This window comes from Dermacentor albipictus, chromosome 4 (genome assembly GCF_038994185.2).
Source record: "Dermacentor albipictus isolate Rhodes 1998 colony chromosome 4, USDA_Dalb.pri_finalv2, whole genome shotgun sequence".
Lineage (NCBI taxonomy): Eukaryota > Metazoa > Arthropoda > Arachnida > Ixodida > Ixodidae > Dermacentor > Dermacentor albipictus.
Genome location: NC_091824.1, coordinates 364,341 through 382,395, shown reverse-complemented (window position 1 = coordinate 382,395; position 18,055 = coordinate 364,341). Strand labels below are relative to the sequence as shown.

The 18,055-nt window shown below is 51.8% G+C and overlaps 2 protein-coding genes across 7 annotated transcripts in view; one reads left to right on the top strand and one right to left on the bottom strand.

Moving 5' to 3' along the window:
• Positions 1–18,055, top strand: part of LOC135896268 (carboxypeptidase N subunit 2-like) — a 490,754-nt gene that overhangs the window by 172,310 nt on the left and 300,389 nt on the right. The gene's annotated exons all lie outside the window — the stretch shown is intronic.
• Positions 1–18,055, bottom strand: part of LOC135896275 (uncharacterized) — a 244,086-nt gene that overhangs the window by 102,098 nt on the left and 123,933 nt on the right. The window lies entirely within an intron of this gene.

The following is an 18,055-nucleotide window of genomic DNA, read 5'->3' as shown; positions in this document are numbered from 1 at the left end:
CGCGATCCAAGCCCGAAGCCCGAGGACAAAACCAACATCGCCCACGGCCAGCGTGCTAGCCGCAGACTGCAAAGACTGCCCCCAGAGCACGGACTTCTGCCTGAAACGACAAAGAAGATAGTGGTCAAGACAACCCAAATGGCTGCCCCAGTGTCCCCCGTTATCCTACGGCAACCTCGGGACCCACCTACCTTCCCACCAGCAACTGAAGACCCGGAATCCTGGCTGGAGACGTACGAGCGAATCGCGACTTTCAACAACTGGGACTCCGACGACAAGTTGCGGCATGTATACTTCGGCCTAGAAGACGCCGCCAGAACATGGTTCGAGAACAGGGAGTCGACATTGACAACATGGGACCTGTTCCGTACCGGCTTCCTGCGCACCTTTACAAGCGCCGTGCGCAAGGAAACGGCCGAAGCTATGCTGGACGCCCGAGCACAGCTACCTAACGAGAACGTTGCCATCTTTACGGAAGAAATGAGCCGTCTCTTCCGCCACGCCGAACCGAATATGCCCGAGGAGAAGAAATTCCGGCTACTTATGCGTGGTGTGAAGGAAGAAATTTTCGGCGCAATGATACGAAACCCACCGACGACCGTAGAAGAATTCCTTCGCGAGGCCACCAGCATCGAGAAGACACTCGAAATGCGGAACCGCCAATTCAACCGCCGCACGAGCTCTACAAACTACGCAGGAATTCAGTCACTGGCCACCGACGACCTGCGCGAGAATATCCGAGCCGTCGTGCGGGAGGAGCTACACAAGCTGTTCCCGTCATCACAGCCTCAAGTGACTTCGATTGCCGACGCCGTGCGTGAGGAGCTCCAACAACAACTTGGAGTAGCCCCTGAATCGCCACAACCTCAGCCGCAAGCGATGACATACGCCGATGTAGCCCGCCGTCACGTTCCCCCTCCGCGCCCACGGCTGGGCCCAGTGACGACACAGTTCCGTCGTCCACCGCCGCCGCCGCCAGCCCGCACACCCGTCGCCCAGCGCACCTATGCGAGGAAGACGGACATTTGGCGAGCCCCCGACCACCGCCCGCTCTGCTATCACTGCGGAGAAGCCGGCCATGTGTACCGCTGATGCCCATACCGCGACATGGGACTGACAGGGTTCGCTGTCAACGCACCGCGTCCACAGCTTGGGGAGCGCCCACGTGACATTGCCGATTACCTAGCCGCCACTCAGTGGAGCCCTTGACGACCGTCCCGTTCGCCGTCACCAGGCCGCTACCTGTCGCCGCAGCGCCGACCATACACCGGCCCAGCCCGGGGCCGCTCTGCGAGCCCATATCCGGAAAACTAAAAGCAGCAACCGAGGGAGGTGCGGTTACTGTTCGTCGAACTGACGAAGATCCTCCGCCGCCAACGAAGACGACGAAGAAACCATCTCGACGACCTAATGACGACACGCCGCCATCCCGACGAAGTCTGGAAGGCAGAACTACACCGAGGAAAGACGACTTGACGACGCGACGTTCCAGCTTCAGTTCAATACGATGCAGCCGTGATCCGACGCCAAGACCTAATTGCAACGCCAGACAAAGAACCATCGACCTCGACGTGCTTCTCGACGGCCACGCAGTCACCGCCTTAGTCGACACAGGGGCCGATTACTCCGTAATGAGTGGACACATCGCCGCCCAGTTGAAGAAAGTGAAGACCGCATGGGAAGGCCCTCAGATTCGCACCGCTGGAGGACAAGTCATCACGCCGACTGGGATCTGCATGGCAAGAATAACCATTCATGACCGGACTTACCCTGCCACCTTCGTTATCCTCCAACAGTGTTCACGAGACGTCATTCTCGGTATGGACTTCCTGGACCAACACGGCGCAATCATCAACCTGAAGTCGAAGTCAGTAACGCTGTCGGAAGATAAAGCAATTCCGCCGGAGAGCCCTCGTAGTCACCACGCCTTGAGTGTGCTCGAAGATCAAGTGAGCATCCCGCCTCGCTGCAGCATTGTTATTTCGGTCAGCGCCGAAACACCCGCTGACGTAGAAGGCGTCATCGAAGGCGACCATCGTCTACTGCTAGACCGTGAAATTTGCGTCGCAAGAGGGATCGCTCGACTAAATGGAGGGAAAACTGAAGTGTTGCTGACAAACTTCAGCCAGGAGTTCAAGCACATCAACAAGGGCACGACGATCGCGTACATCGAAGAAATTCTGGAAACAAGTAATGCGTTTGTCCTCTCGGATTCCGCCGCATCTACCCCGACGACCATGGTTCCCGAACCAGACTACGACATTAATCCAAATCTCCCTATGATTAAGCAACAGCAGCTCAGAAGTCTGCTCCGGAGATACAAAGGCTGCTTTTTGACGTCATCGAGGATTCGACAAACACCAGTCGCAAAGCATCGCATAATCACCGAGGAATGCGCTCGACCACTCCGTCAAAGCCCTTACCGAGTTTCGGCGCGAGAACGTGAAGCTATAAGAGAACAAGTCGACGAAATGCTGCGCGACGACATCATCCAGCCGTCGAAAAGCCCGTGGGTACCCCCTGTTGTCCTAGTGAAGAAAAAGGACGGAACCCTACGTTTCTGCGTCGATTATCGTCGTCTGAACAAGATCACGAAGACGGACGGACCCCCTCCCACGGACAGACGACGCATTGGATCGGCTCTGCAACGCTAAATACTTCTCGTCCATGGACCTCAAGTCTGGCTATTGGCAAATAGAAGTCGACGAAAGAGATCGCGAAAAGACCGCCTTCCTCACCCCAGACGGCCTCTACGAGTTCAAGGTTATGCCATTCGGACTGTGCTCGGCGCCTGCAATGTTCCAGCGTTTGATGGACACGGTTTTAGCAGGATTGAAGTGGCAGACTTGTCTCGTATACTTGGATGACGTCGTCGTCTTCGCTGAAAATTTCGACGTTCACCTTAGGCGGCTGGCAACAGTACTAGAGGCCATCAGGTCATCAGGACTTACTCTGAAGCCGGAAAAGTGCCGCTTCGCTTACGAGGAACTTCTATTTTTAGGCCACGTCATCAGCAAATCTGGAGTCCGCCCCGACCCGCAGAAGACAGCTGCCATAGCAAAGTTCCCACAGCCCATCGACAAGAAGGCAGTGCGTAGATTTCTTGGCATGTGTGCCTACTACAGGCGATTTGTCAAGAACTTTTCACGCATCGCTGAGCCGCTGACGCAGCTAACTAAATGTGACGTCGAATTCAAGTGGGAAACGCCGCAGGCCGAGGCATTTCGAGAACTCAAACGACGCATGCAGTCGCCGCCCGTACTTGCGCACTTCGACGAGAACGCCGATACCGAAATCCACACTGACGCTAGTAGCCTAGGCCTCGGCGCCGTCCTGGTCCAGAGAAAAGATGGACATGAACACGTGATAGCTTACGCTAGCCGGTCGTTGTCAAAAGCGGAAGGCAATTATTCTACAACCGAAAAGGAATGCCTCGCCATCGTTTGGGCTACAGCGAAATTTCACCCTTACCTATATGGCAGGCCATTCAAAGTCGTCAGCGATCATCACGCCTTGTGTTGGCAAGCGAATTTAAAGGATCTCTCAGGACGGCTGGCACGGTGGAGCCTCAGACTATAAGGATACGACATCACTGTAACATACAAGTCCGGACGAAAACACTCAGACGCCGATTGCCTATCACGCGCCCACATTGACCCACCGCCGCAAGATGACGAGGATGACGACGCCTTCCTTGGAATAATAAGCGCGGAAGACTTCGCCGAACAACAACGAGCGGACCCGGCACTTAAAGGCCTCGTCGATTATTTGGAAGGGCACACCGACGTTGTCCTCAGGGCATTTAAGCGCGGATTATCTTCCTTCACGCTTCAAGACAGTCTACTCGTGAAGAAGAACTTCTCACCAGTCCGCGCCAATTACCTTCTTGTTGTCCCGTCAGGACTTCGTCCAGAAGTATTGCACGCCCTACATGACGATCCGACCACTGGACACCTCGGATTTTCCCGGACACTATCGAGGATACAAGACAAGTATTATTGGCCATGCCTGATCGCCGACGTCATCCGTTATGTCAGAACATGCCGAGACTGTCAGCGACGCAAGACACCGCCGACAAGGCCAGCCGGATTACTACAGCCAATCGAGCCTCCTCGCCGACCATTCCAGCAGATCGGGATGGACTTGCTGGGCCCCTTTCCGACGTCAATAACCGGAAATAAGTGGATCGTCGTGGCGACGGACAACCTCACCCGCTTCGCTGAAACAAAAGCACTGCCGAAAGGTAGCGCAGCCGAAGTGGCGAAATTCTTTGTCGAAAACATCCTGCTGCGACATGGCGCCCCAGAAGTCCTCATCACCAACCGAGGAACGGCCTTTACAGCGGAGCTCACCCAAGCCATTCTGAAATACAGTAAGACAAGGCACAGGAGGACAACGGCTTACCACCCGCAGACGAATGGTCTTACGGAGCGGCTGAATAAGACCCTCGCCGACATGCTAGCGATGTACGTGGACGTCGAGCACAAGACCTGGGATGCCGTCCTGCCGTACGTAACATTCGCTTATAACACGGCGGTACAAGAAACAACACAGATCACGCCGTTCAAGCTGGTCTACGGCAGGAACCCGACGACGACCCTCGGCGCCATGCTGCCTCACGTCACTGACGAGGAGAACCTTGATGTCCGTACCTACCTCCAGTGCGCCGAAGAAGCCCGACAGCTCGCCCGCCTGCGAATCAAGAACCAGCAGAGGACCGACAGCCGACACTACAACCTCCGACGACGCTTCGTCGAGTACCAGCCCGGTGACCGTGTTTGGGTTTGGACACCGATACGCCGACGAGGACTCAGTGAGAAACTACTCCGACGCTATTTTGGACCGTACAAGGTCATCCGACGCATTGGCGCTCTGGACTATGAGGTCGTGCCAGACGGCATTTCGCATTCACAGCGGCGCCGCGCACGATCTGAAGTGGTCCACGTGGTGCGCCTTAAACCCTTTTACGGGCGCTGATGAACTTCGCCATTTTTGTTCTTTTCTTTGCTACGAGTGCTTTTGTTTATTACCTTCGTTTGTTTGCAGCACCGGGTCGATGTTTTTTTAAGAGGGGGATATTGACACGTGTACGTATCTTTATCGGGCGACCACGTTTCGCCGCTTAACAACTGTAATCGCACAGCGAGGGACGCGCCTGCATGTATCCGGCATTTCTGGAAAGTTATCAGTGCTTCTACCCGGCTGTCTGTTGTCGCCGAACCTTGTGTTATCTGATTTCATCGCGTAACGTGAATGGTGTAGAACTTTGTGGAAGGCACGCGGGTCCGAACGACTAGTCTGGAACATTCTACGACTCCTCTATAAAAGCCGACGCGCTTGACCCGCTGATTAGATTTTCGACGATCGCCGACTGTGTTCACCGCTCTCGTTGTGCTTTAAGTGTAGCCTGTTTGTGGGCACAGGTTCGCCCAATAAAAGCTAGTTTTGCTTTTCACAGTACTGCTACTGTGTTCTTTGACGTCACGACCTCGTGACAATATTGTTGTTGTGGAAGCGTTAACTTGTTAATCAAACACATTCTGCGCAGATGCATTAGTAACTTGGTTTTGAGTAGATCTTTGTCCTGACTACAATTTATAGTATCGCAGCAAGAAACATTTTAGTAGAAGCTGAAGGGGTTCCAGCAGTTTAAGCATACTGACAGCACAAAACACTGATGACACCTTTTCACCTTCCCCACAATTCACTCACACCATCTACACTTTCCATAAGCAAAAAGTGAGATAAAATATCAATTACAGTTTCATTGACTCAGTACTTGCTGCTTCTGAAGCGGGCATCGAAGCAATCGTGGTATACGCTCCTACATGCATAGGTCTTGCATGATGCAGGGCCTGCTATGCACTGCACACAGGGCACACGTTGCAAACAGATAATTTCTTTTTGCAGTGCTCAACTATAACGACACACTGACTCAAACATGACTGCGTTGTCACGTATGCTTCAGTGCGTCAGTGTTCTTGATTGCTACACAAGCGATTTATGCCCAACTAGCCCAAAAGACGGACGCACTAGAAAGAAGTGAGTGAATGAGTACAGTGAACTTGTACTGAACTGGATCACATGCCGAATAGAAGAGCGCAGTGTCAGCTGAAACAGGCGGCACGGCTGATTATGTAAGTACTTCTAATAGTTCGGCTACTAGTGTATTTCGCTTTCGGAAGTTATCTTTACCACTGGTAAGAGCGCAGAGCTTGCCCGTTAAACTTGAGTCAACCGACACCACACGAAACACGCCGCGGTTGACCAACCCAACTTCCACATGGTTCATTCACCACATCACAGGTCACACGAAGTCAAGAGTGTCATATTTTAAATCACTGCAGCACCAAACGGACCTGAAAATTCATTTCCTTCGACAGAGTTTCTCAGGTGAGTTCGTTCACTCGCCAGTTTCGAACTCGATGGACGCGCTAGGCCTACGCGTAACGTAAACATCGGCGATAGGCGAGTGTTGATTATCCAGACTTCGGAGCTCGTAAACGTGTTTCCATTCGTTTTGAGCACAACAAAATGCACATACAACAAGCACAGACGTTGCGGCAATCGTGATTCGGTTGGCTGTTTTAGCAGACGATCGTACCGAGCCCGGTGGAACCCAGTGGCCAGGTTGGATTAGTCGGCGTCGTTCGAAGTCGCTTCAGATCCACGTCGCACTTCCACAACCCACGGTCGTCGGTCGGTCGTGTCGTTGTCGGCCTACTATTACAACACTGTCTTTCAGGAACACTGTCGCGCACGTCGTGCGTCCAAAAAACTCGGACGATCGTTGGCGCCGGCGCACTTCGCATCGTCGACCATTACAGGCCTAGCAGTCGGAGGCTCCGCAGCCTCCGATTGGTTGACGCCTGCGACTCGTCGCAGCCTCTCATTGCTGCACGCCGGCGCAGCTTCGCCGCGCGTCGGCAAACTTCTAGCATTGGCAGTAGACATAATCGCTGCGCGACGTTCCGCTTCGCCGAGTTCCCGACCGACACTTTGACGCATTCGGCTCTTCGGCGCTCGCCGAAGCTTTCCGGCGCGTGCCAGTGGTTGGGGCATTAAGGCCAAGATATAGTCCGGCGTTCTAGGCGCGCCAGGCCGTGGCAGGCGAAGTCGGATACGCTGCGCTAGCGACGCCAGGGGTGCAAGAAATTTGCTTCCTCTAGAGTTCGGCGTGCGCGCGCAGCTCGAGGCTGGCGCCATCTGTGCGTCCGGGAGCGCAACTTCACCGCCGCGGCGAACAACTGTTTACATGGCGCATGCGCGTCATATATATACTCTCGCCGTTCGGGTAGCGCGCGCGCTTCTCGTTCCGCGCGCTGTTTGTGCGCTAAAATGAAAACTTTTGCGGGATGGCGTTAACTTGTCCTGACAGCCAGAAAAGAAAAAAACATAAGGTTTTACGTGCGAAAACCACTTTCTTTCTGACCTGGGGTTTTTTAACATGTACCTAAATCTAAGCACACGGGTGTTTTTCGCATTTCGCCCCCATCGAAATGCGGCCGCCGTGCCTGACAGCCAGAACATCGCACTCATATTGCTAGTATTTCGGCTACGTCAAAAACGGAAGCGGACCATGCATGTACATGCGAAAGCTATTCGACAAGCGCCCTCAACTCGGCGACTACCACCAGCTAGTACAGGAGCTGCGAAATGCAGCTTACCTGTGGCGAGACCACACTGCTTTCGTATAGCTTCCCACGCGCTGTTCTTGCGCTCTGTGTCGCGGTAGTCCATGCGTTTCACATCGTATACACATGGAAGGTTGCAAATCGCTTCAAGCAGGCATCCTCACTCGCGCTGTCATCCCGCACGGATGTTGAAAAAACTACAGCCGCACTGTCAGTACGCGCACCGCAGGCCGCCATTCTGCCTTCTGCTCGCTGGCGCTGCAGCGCGCAGTGCATTCTGGTCTAGCGGCAGCCGCGTGAAATAGAACACGCTCTATGTCCGCGCCGGCGGCGTTGTGCTCGCCAAGCGCGCCTAAGCACGCCGGCTACGCCGGGACGCCGGACTGTAGAGTGCGCGCTTTTCACCGATGTCGCTTAACCGCGCCGCGCGTGGCCGCGCGCGCGCGTTACGCCGGACTATATCATAGAATAAAGAACAACTTTAGAGAAGGGAAACTGTACCTTTGGCAGTGGTTCGAAAATAAGCAGCGGCAGCGCATGGAACTTACCTAGGTGGACGCCAGATGACGCTGCTAAAACAGGAAGCGGAAACGCGCATTTTTTTTTTAGAGCATCATCAAATATGGCCGCTTTTGGCCCGTCGTGTACGCTTGTATCCGCTCGTACGCGCCTTATTCGCCCCGCCGGCTATGCGGCATGCCTCAATAACTCGGCTGCCGCGCAGCCGGTGCGTTCTAACTGCCAGGAGACCAAAGAGCCTCTACTGACGCCCATACAAACACGCCACAAGTGAGTGAACAGAACGTGCGACTTTATTGGCAGAAGACAAGCAGTGTACATTCTCGTGCAATGGTAGAAATAAAATGTGTATGTCGAGATACGCTGGAATCTTTGACGCGAACTCGTAAACAGCTCGCCGTTCATGGCGGTCTAGTAACGAGCGACCACCAGCGGCGCAAGCAGATTGGACAGAGCGTCGCCGTTAAAGATGAGCAACTTGCATTGCGAAGCAATCGGGTGAACGAGGCATCTGCTGCCGCAGCTAACATAGCGACATGGACTACTCGGCACTTTAGCCTTAACTCCTTTCCAACCTGCACGTTACTTTTCTTTCGCGGGCCGCTAATGTGTGGCTCGCACTTGGTGTCCCACATTGTATCAATATGGACAAGTCGCTTTCGTGGGCGTCACCTTCATCAGCCACGTTTGCGGGCCTTTGCACCCAACTTCACACACGTCGAACCATGCAAGGACGTATGCCGGTCTCCGTTCGTGCTTAATCGCGCCGAGAAAGGCTACTGGCACAATTTGCCCATGGCTGCAGCAGGAAAGGCTGAACAGGGAGCATGAATCACGGTGTGTGTAAATTAGGAGCCACTGTCGCTGTGTGGACTGGAGGAGCAAATGCTTACTTCAAGAGACTGCTTCCCAATGCAACTGACCTGGCTGCCATATTCGAAAAACATAACGCGGCGACCGTAACCAAGTAAGACGACAGCGAAATTAAGCAGCAATAAAAAAAATTAAATTATGGGGTTTAACCTGCCGAAACCACTTTCCAAATATGAGGCACGCCGTAGTGGAGGACTCCAGAAATTTCGACCACCTGGGGTTCTTTAACGTGCACCTGAATCTAAGTAGTACATGGGTGTTTTCGCATTTCATCCCCATCGAAATGCGGCCGCGGCTGCCGGGATTCGATCCCGCGACCTCGTGCTCGGCAGCCCAACACGATAGCCACTGAGCCACCACGGCGGGTGAAGCAGCAATCAATCAATGCATGAGGTTCAGACAATACATTATACATTGGCTACGAACCATATGGCAACAGTGAGCATTCGCATACATGGGTCTCTTAGGATACATTCAGCCTCCTACTTACAGGCATAATGCTTGCCTGCGTCGCATGTGGTGGTCTGGTAACGAGCGACAGCCAGCAGTACAAACAGATTGGACAGAGCATTGCACCTGTTTTAACCGACAGTTGCCGTTGAAGATGAGCGACTTCCATTGCGAAGCAATCAGGTGACGCAGGCATCTGCTGCCACAACCAACACAGCGAAATGGACTATCCGGCATTTTAGCGTTAATTCCTTTCCAACCTGCACGTTTCTTTTCTGTCGAGGGCCGCTAATGTGTGGCTTACATTTGGTGTCCCACTTTGTCTCAATATGGACAAGTCGCTTTCGTGAGCAACACCTTCGGCAGCCATTTTTGCGGGCCTTTCCACTCATGTGGCTATCAACTTCAAACACGTCAGACCAAGTAAGCACATATGCTGGTCTCCGTTCTGAACAAATCATGGCCGAGGCAGGCCACAAGTACAATTTTCCTATGGCTGTGGCAGGAAAGAACGAACGGGAGCACCAGTTACGGTGCGTGTATACCGGGAGTCTATGTCGCTGTGCGGACTGCAGGAGCAAATGGTTACCTCGAGAGACTGTTACCAATGCAACTGAACAGGCCCCAACATCCTAGAAATGTAACACGGCGACCACAACCAAGTGGGGCAGCAAAACCAGATTCTGCAATCAATCATTCAGTGTAGCTTGCGCAAAGACCCAGGCTATCGAGGAAGAAGAGCAATCATCAACGAGACTAGGAATATGGAAAATGAGAAAGCTTGCAAGACATATGTCGATGTTGCATCAGCTATTTCAGGAGAGGAATGGTGCATGACAACATACACTAAAAGGTACTGCTACAGATATGTTATGGTACTAGACAGTGACTGGTATTAAGTATCAGCGAAGAATCGGTTGACCTCTATGTTTGGGTGAGGATGAATGATCTCTAACGAGAATGGGCAATGAAGAAGCTTGCATTTATAGAAGAAAAATCACACTTGGCACAAATGGAATTGACATGGCCAGGAAGCTGATTAAGGGCAAACTGATGGAACTCTTTTGGCCAGCGTCGTCCGTGCTTGATAAGAAGTTGCAGGTGCATCAGAAGACGAAGAATTTCTATAAAGTCTTTTTTGAGCTACCTGGATGACGCAGCCAATTTGTCCATGCTGGTGGAATGGTAGCTGAAGCTCTTTTCAGTCTTGACACAGTGATCTGTAGACTTGATATCTCATGCAAATTCTTCTGCATGCTCTTTGTTCGTGGTGTAAAAGTCTTGCAAATTCGGTTCTAGCCCCTTTCTGTTGGTGTGGATAGGAGCTCCTGTGATGACCAAGATATGCTTGGCATGGACTCTGTTGGGGCAGAATGGTGGCACATGAGATACAGCACAGAGTAGCCAAACTCTTGTGTGTTTTCTTTCATGTTCGAACCAATTATACAGAACCATAAATATGAACAGACATTCATATCTCCTGCAAACAGCAAGCCAATACAGCATATATGAAACATATTTATTTCGGAACCATGTGTTGTTTACCTTGTAGTAGTAGCCAACGTCCACACAATGACCTTGTTGTAGCAGGCAGCAGCTTCTGTTTAGTGCGTGGAGTGTGTTGCTTTATACTGGTGCCGTCCTCATTGCTGCATGTCTGGAACAGAATTTTTGACTGAATCAGAAATCGAAAAAGCAAAATTTTGCAATATGAAATGCAAAAAGGTGTGACATATATATTGTAATGGTTTGCGACTACAGAACACATGCAAATGTACCCTGTCTGTTCTAGGGTGCTTAAGCCGCACGTCAAATAAATACTGCTGTTGTCCATAAATTTATGTCTGCCTAACTATAGAATGCATGTAAACAGATGAAGTATTTTTAAGATCAGAAATGAGAACATTTTTGTGTTCATTTATACACTGGAAGAGATCACACTGCTGGCTCCACAAACAAATGCATGAAAGTCATGAAGCTATTAGAACTGATGCATTATTTTTCTCCACGGACATGATGCACCGCTTCACTACTGCAAAAATATATGTCCTACGGTAAAGCAAACTGAACAGCAAGAACATTTGGAACCAACTAATACGAAATATGAGTGAATTATCAGGCTTGCAACTGTTTAATACATTAAATTGTGTACATTCACATCATTTTACCAAAGAATTATTCGGTTTTGTGGACGAAAGAAGTTGCCGGCGGACTCGAAAAAAAGTTTTATGTGTATATTGTTAAGGCTACCCAGTCACCTATGGCCGCGGCTACAATAAGATGAAAAATGAGAGGCGCGTTCTGATATCGCTCTTTCTTTCCCGATTGTGTGTGTATAACGACAGCCTCGCAAGTAACGGTTTATTTAGGAAACAGCAACGGAGGATCTCAACAACCATATGTTGTGCAGGGTCTAGTTCATTAACTTGTTTCCGCCTGTAAGTTAATGAGACGAATATTATATAACGATTCAAGCAGTGGTGTTAAACGACTCACCGTTATTGCCATTGTCAGCCGCACCAGAATCCAGCTCTCGTTTCGATACAGACGTGTTCCGAATGGCTCACGACCGATACTCAACTTTCGGGATTACATGTCCGCTTGCAAACACGTCACTTCACCCCAGGTTAAGTAACGCGAGACATCGAAGCGCAATAAACTAGTTTTAGCAAAAAAGAAGGAACCAGTCTGAGTGCACGAACGAATGAATCCGTGCCGCTATGCACTCGAAAATACCGGTAAAAATTTTGAATCCAGGCCAGAGGTCACGTGCAAGATCGATGATGCTGGACGCTATTTGCGTTTATAGTGACAAACAAACAAACTTGCTTGCAAAGAGTACAATATCTAATTGGCAATGATAATTTCGCCCTCTTTTTTATGTAATAAAAATGCTTCGGTAATTGTAAGAGAAAGTTTGTAAGATAAAATTGCGCTTTTTACGGCGCCTCTAGCGGAAAATGTTTAAACTAACGTAAGCATCCCGAAGTGATTCTACTATGGTGGTTTTGTTAGCAGCAGCGCGCGGTCGATTTTTTCGCCCTCTGTGGCCATTTGTTGAACTTGAGAGTGTACGGGGCCTGACTATATCTTGCCCTTTAGGGTGAACACGGCTCACCGTGGCCGCGCTCCGCGGGGCGCCAGTGCGTCCGGCGCGGCGGCGCGTCGACGTGAAGCGGCGCAGGCCCACACGGACCCAGGGCAGGTGCATCGCGTCGTCTGCTACAGCGCTGGAGCGCGTCGCCTCTTGCTTTGCTGTAAAGTACACTTCGCTACACCCAGGTGACTGAGTGCCCGAGGCGGCATTACGGGAAGCCGCACTTTACTAACTGGAGCATTTTCCAGCTGGTTCCGTCTACAGCTTGTGAACAGCCTGTTTAATCAATATACATAAACAGAAACAAGCTCCTCACCACTTAGCATGTTTTTTATAAGTGATGAGGGCAAAAATAGTCATTTCTTTCGCGCTCTTTATTAGGCTGGGGCGTAGAGGAGACGCTTGATATTCCTGTCAGGCACGTCACCCAGCCTGAGGCTGTTCTTAATTTCTCGGTGGAGGTCGGGTTTGCAGCAGCCGCCGCAACAATGGTCACTCTTTGCCGGGCTTTACGGGGAGCATTCTTGTAAGCCTGGCGGATTCTATTTACAGTTTTCAGTGGCCTTTTGTCATCTCCGATATAACGCGTTGAGCATAGTTTTGTAGGCATAGATCTACGATGCGGCGTCTTTCTTTTTCCAGTACCCGCGACATGGCTAGTTTCCAAAGTGCACCGGGGAAATGAAATTATCCTGCACTATTACAGCGTTTTTATTGCCGAAGTGCGATGGCAACCAGCAACCGAACAACATGAAATTCATCATGCAAGTCGACGGAAATGCGTTTAATGGAAACACCTCTGGTGTCTTTCGATTTGGCGAGTCATCCCAGAATGTAACTCCGGAGCGGCCGGTCACTCATGCTGTATTCTCAGTTGAGTAGTCGTTGGCTGCACCGCATCATCACATTAAGCTAAGACGGGGTAGCATGACCTAAGCAAAAAAAGGGGGGGGGGGGCTCGGTGGTTGATCGGGCTGACGCCCATGGTCAGTTAAAAAGTAGACTGGCTCTACCACAGCAACCTGGCTTGGGCCGGGCTTAGCTTTTACAAATGGCGAGCCCGTTTGCAGACCACCGGCATGCGGTGGGCAGACGACACCGGGCCGGCATCGTGACCGCCGGTTTAAACATCTTGGCCGCGTTCGTCCAACACACGGACCGGCCACTTCCCCACGACGGCAACAGCATCGCTTGTTCGCGGCAAGGGTTCCTGTGCTGTATTCATATTTGGGTTTCACCCACTCAGCCCAGCCCACCCCCGCTTACCCCTAAAAAAAGAAGAAATAAATTCCTCCTAATCTCCAAATTTATCCGATGCCCACCTGTATGGCTTAACTCAGATGCCATATGGCGCTTCGGGACGTATACCGCACAATTAACAAATTATTATAAGCTAGTGAGAATATGCATATGGCCCATTCCGAGGAAGTACTGAAATTAAATAGAAGCGAATAACGACCTAATTACCCGGAAAGACGTAATTTAAGCTAGAAAACAGACATGTAGATTATAGATTTTCCACTCCAATTACCTTTTCAAAACCGACGGAAACAGCATTCGCAAGCGGCGTGCATTGACTCCAAGGGAAAAAAGAACAAGAAAAAAAAAACGTCGTCACAACATGTTTTACTTCACCTAATCAACGTTATCAAATAATTGACCGGCGATTCCTCTAAATGAGAATGTGACTTCTAGCGTCAGGTAGCCATCAGAAGACCAGCACCGCTTCGGTGATCTTACCCAAACTGTGACAACAAAAATGAATTTAGTTCTTTTATAGGATTTAGGAAGATGAAAAGGGGGAGTAAATTAAATTGCCGCCAAATCAGTTGCTATACCGGGGAGAGCACTTTGCTACATCGCGTAAAGCACTCCATGCTCTCCTACCAGCGACATTAACGCGTCAATAAGAGAGTGCGAATCAACGGATACCACTTCTTAGTTGCTGTCGTAGTAATACTATTGCCCTCCTTAATGGTAAAATCCATGGCAAACATGATGATGCGTGTTTGAACAATCGCTCTCTAACTTTCTGCAAAATTTATAGCGGGTTTAGGTCGTTTTCTTAAGTCAATTAAGCACATTTGTTCTAGCATCAAGACATGCGCGAAACGGCGCGCTAGGCTCATCACATGATGACTCCAACCAAGAGTGCGCCTAATAGGTTTCTTGGTACGCACTACACCAACTGCTCTGAGAGTAAAATAAAATTGCCCCAGCCTAATAAAGAGCGCGAAAAAAATGATTGTATTTTTACCCTCATCACTTATAAAAAACATGCTAAGTGATTTATCTGGTGAGAAGCTTGTTTCTATTTATGTATATTGATTGAGCAGGCTGTTCACAAGCTGTAGACGGAACCAGCTGGGAAATGCGTATTAGTGAAGTTAGTGAAGTGCGGCTTCCCGTAATGCCGGCTCGGGCACTCAGTCACCTGGGTGTAGCTAAGTGTACTTTACAGCAAAGCAAGAGGTGGCGCGCTCCAGCGCTGTAGCAGACGACGCGAAGCACCTCCCCTGGGTCCATGTGCGCCTGCGCCGTTCACTTCGATGCGCCGCCGCGCCGGACGCACTGGCGTCCCGCGGAGCGCGGCCACAGTGAGCCGTGTGAGTGGACGAGACTGAACATGCTCTCTCTCGTCCGCCGACACCTTTGTGACTAGGACTGAGCTCACGCACGGTGCCTTTGCCCGTGCGGGGAGCGCGTACCTCGTGTTGTTCCTATCCCGACGCTAAGCCGAAGAACGGGTGCCTAGTGCTCGCGCGAGGTCGTACCACGCCGAGCCGCACTCATCGGAGGCCCAAGCCGAAGGGGATTGCCCGAGCTCTCACGAGTTGGCCCATCGGTTATCGCGAGAGCAAGTAGCATAGCCGCCGGGACTTTTTCTAGCGGCGCGTCCCAGCTTGAGCCTGTGCTCTCGCAGCGACGTGCTACAGGCGCCCCTAACTATATTTTTCGCCCTTGGTGCGGGACCCCTTTGGTTCCCCGCCGTACCGGGACCGGGCGTTCGTGTAGTGTTGGGCGCCGTTGGAGGCAATAAACGGTTTCCGTCAACTTAGGGCAATACTGTGTTCTTGCGTGCGTCGGTCGGTAGCCCCTTGTGGCCTGAGCTCGCGCGCAGCGGCGCTAGAGGCTGACGGCTGACGCGGCCCTGTGGCTCGCTAAGCTCGAATCCGCGGTGGTCGTTACTCCTGTGAGACCCTAAGACCCCACAAGTGTTGAGGTTTGCCCCCGCACCCCCACGATATGTGGAAGAGTGTAGGGCATGTGTCGCCGCATCAGGGTCAGATGCCGCGATATGTATCTAAGAACATTTTACTGTATCCGTGTAAGTTTGGAAATGTGCTTGTCTGAATAAGTCGGAGAGCTACGGCATCTTCAGTGCTGCGCTTTCTGTGAGGCGGAGGATAAATCTTGCGGTTGAGTCGCTGGATCTCGAGTCGATCGCAGTAATTAGACGGCAGGAGCATGAAGGTAAAGGGTGGGTATTCATGAGACGATTGGTCTTACCCCACTCGGTTGATTAGCGCTCGAGTTAGGGCGTTCGCCCTTTCGTTCCCCTCCAGACCCGCGTGCCCCGGCGTCCATGTGATTTGATGGTATTCTTGCAGCTTCGGGCCTATAATCTGAGCCGCCAGCAGCGGTGTTCGTTCGTTGGTAAAATTACGGCAGGCCTGCTGCGAGTCTGTAACCACATGGACTTCCCTGCCTACCCTGTCTTCTTGCTTTGTTACCAGCGCCGCGGCTATGGTCTCAGCCGCAGCTGGAGTCTCTGCCCTTACGGAGGCCGCGAGGGTGAAGGAGTTCTCTCTCCCGTTCACGGCGGCTACCGCGAAGAAGCCCCCTACAGGGTACGCCGCCACGTCCACGTACGTTACGTACGGGTCACCCTTGAATTGTCGGCGCTGTCTGTCGACGCGAGCATTGCGTCGTCCTTCATGGAGTTCACGAGTCATGTGCTTCGGTATCGGGTTCGCCTTGATCTTGCCTCTGACCTCCGGCGGGAGTGATCGTTGCCCATCGAGGGCACGGAGCTCCGTTGCCGTTCCGCTCCGGTGGAGGACGGCTCTACCCGCCGCCGTGTTCTGTAGTCTGGCCTCTTGCGAAGCCATAACCGCGTCCGACAGCTCAGGAAAGGTGTTGTGGATCCCGAGGGCTGCTAGCTTCTCGTTTGAGGTGGTGACAGGGAGACCCAGGGCCTTTTCGTACGCGCCTCTGATAATGGCATCGACTTGTTCTTGGTCGCATTTGTTTAGCGAGTGATAGTGATACGGCATGCTATACTGTATTCTGCTGATCACCAGAGCCTGGACGAGGCGAAGCGTGTCCTCTTCTCGCATGCCCTTGCGGCTTCTTGTAATTCGTTTTATAATCCACGAGATCTGGTTGGTGGCAGACCTTAGGGTTTGGATGGTGTGGGAGGCTTTCAGGTTGCTCTGGATCCAAAAACCCAGAATCCTCGTCTTATTGCCTTCCGTGACCTTCTGGCCCTCAAGATAGAGGTCGATAAGGCCGGGGGCTTGTAGATTCCTCCTCCGTGCACCCGGATCCCCTCGGACTTTTCGGGCGCACAACGCATCCCGCTCACTGCCGCAAATCTCTCCGCGGCCGTCGCGGCCTCTTGAAGGGTCACGTCTTTTCGCGCTAGGGAGCCCTTGGTGGCCCAGAGCGTGATGTCGTCTGCGTACAGGGTGTAACCTAGGCCGGGGACCTTCCGTAGCTCTTTGGTCAGCGCTAGCATCGCGACGTTGAAGAGGATCGGGGAGATTATTGCCCCTTCCGGTGTTCCTTTCTTCGGCACGTCGATCGAGTCTGGCCTATTCCCATGGTTGCCGTGCGGCCCGTCAGGAACGATTTAACGTAATTAAAGATGCGCTCCCCGCAGCTGATATCATTCAGACCCTTGAGAATGGCCTCGTGAGAGATGTTATCGAAGGCCTCTTTTAGGTCGAGTGCGAGCAGGAGGTGTTCTCCTCCCTTCGGGATGCCCTTGAGAACTTCTTCCCTTAGGATTAGGAACGCATCTTGCGCAGAAACTCCCAGCCTGAAGCCAAGCATGGTGTGCGGGAAGAGGTCACCGTCCTCTGTGTAATGTTGTAGGCGGGTTTCGATGGCCCTCTCGTACAGCTTGCCGAGGCACGAAGTCAGTGAGATGGGACGCAGGGCGTCGATCGCGGGCTCCTTGCCGGGTTTGGGAATTGTCACGATTTCCGCGTGTGTCCACAACGTTCGGAACGTGGGCCTTGCTCCAGAGTTCCTCGTTTAGGTATTCGGTCAAGTCTGAACTGAATAGATCAAGAATAGGTCAAGAACTGAATAGGTAAAGCTTGGCATAATTTTTTTTTTCTCGCACGCGCATATGCAGACGAAACTACTTGAAAATTGTAGCTTGGGTAGTGGCGCTTCACGCATTAACAATGTTATTAAATTGTTATGGTCTTGTTGCTGGGGTTGCTGTGCTGCTTTGTGGGTTGTCACTGCA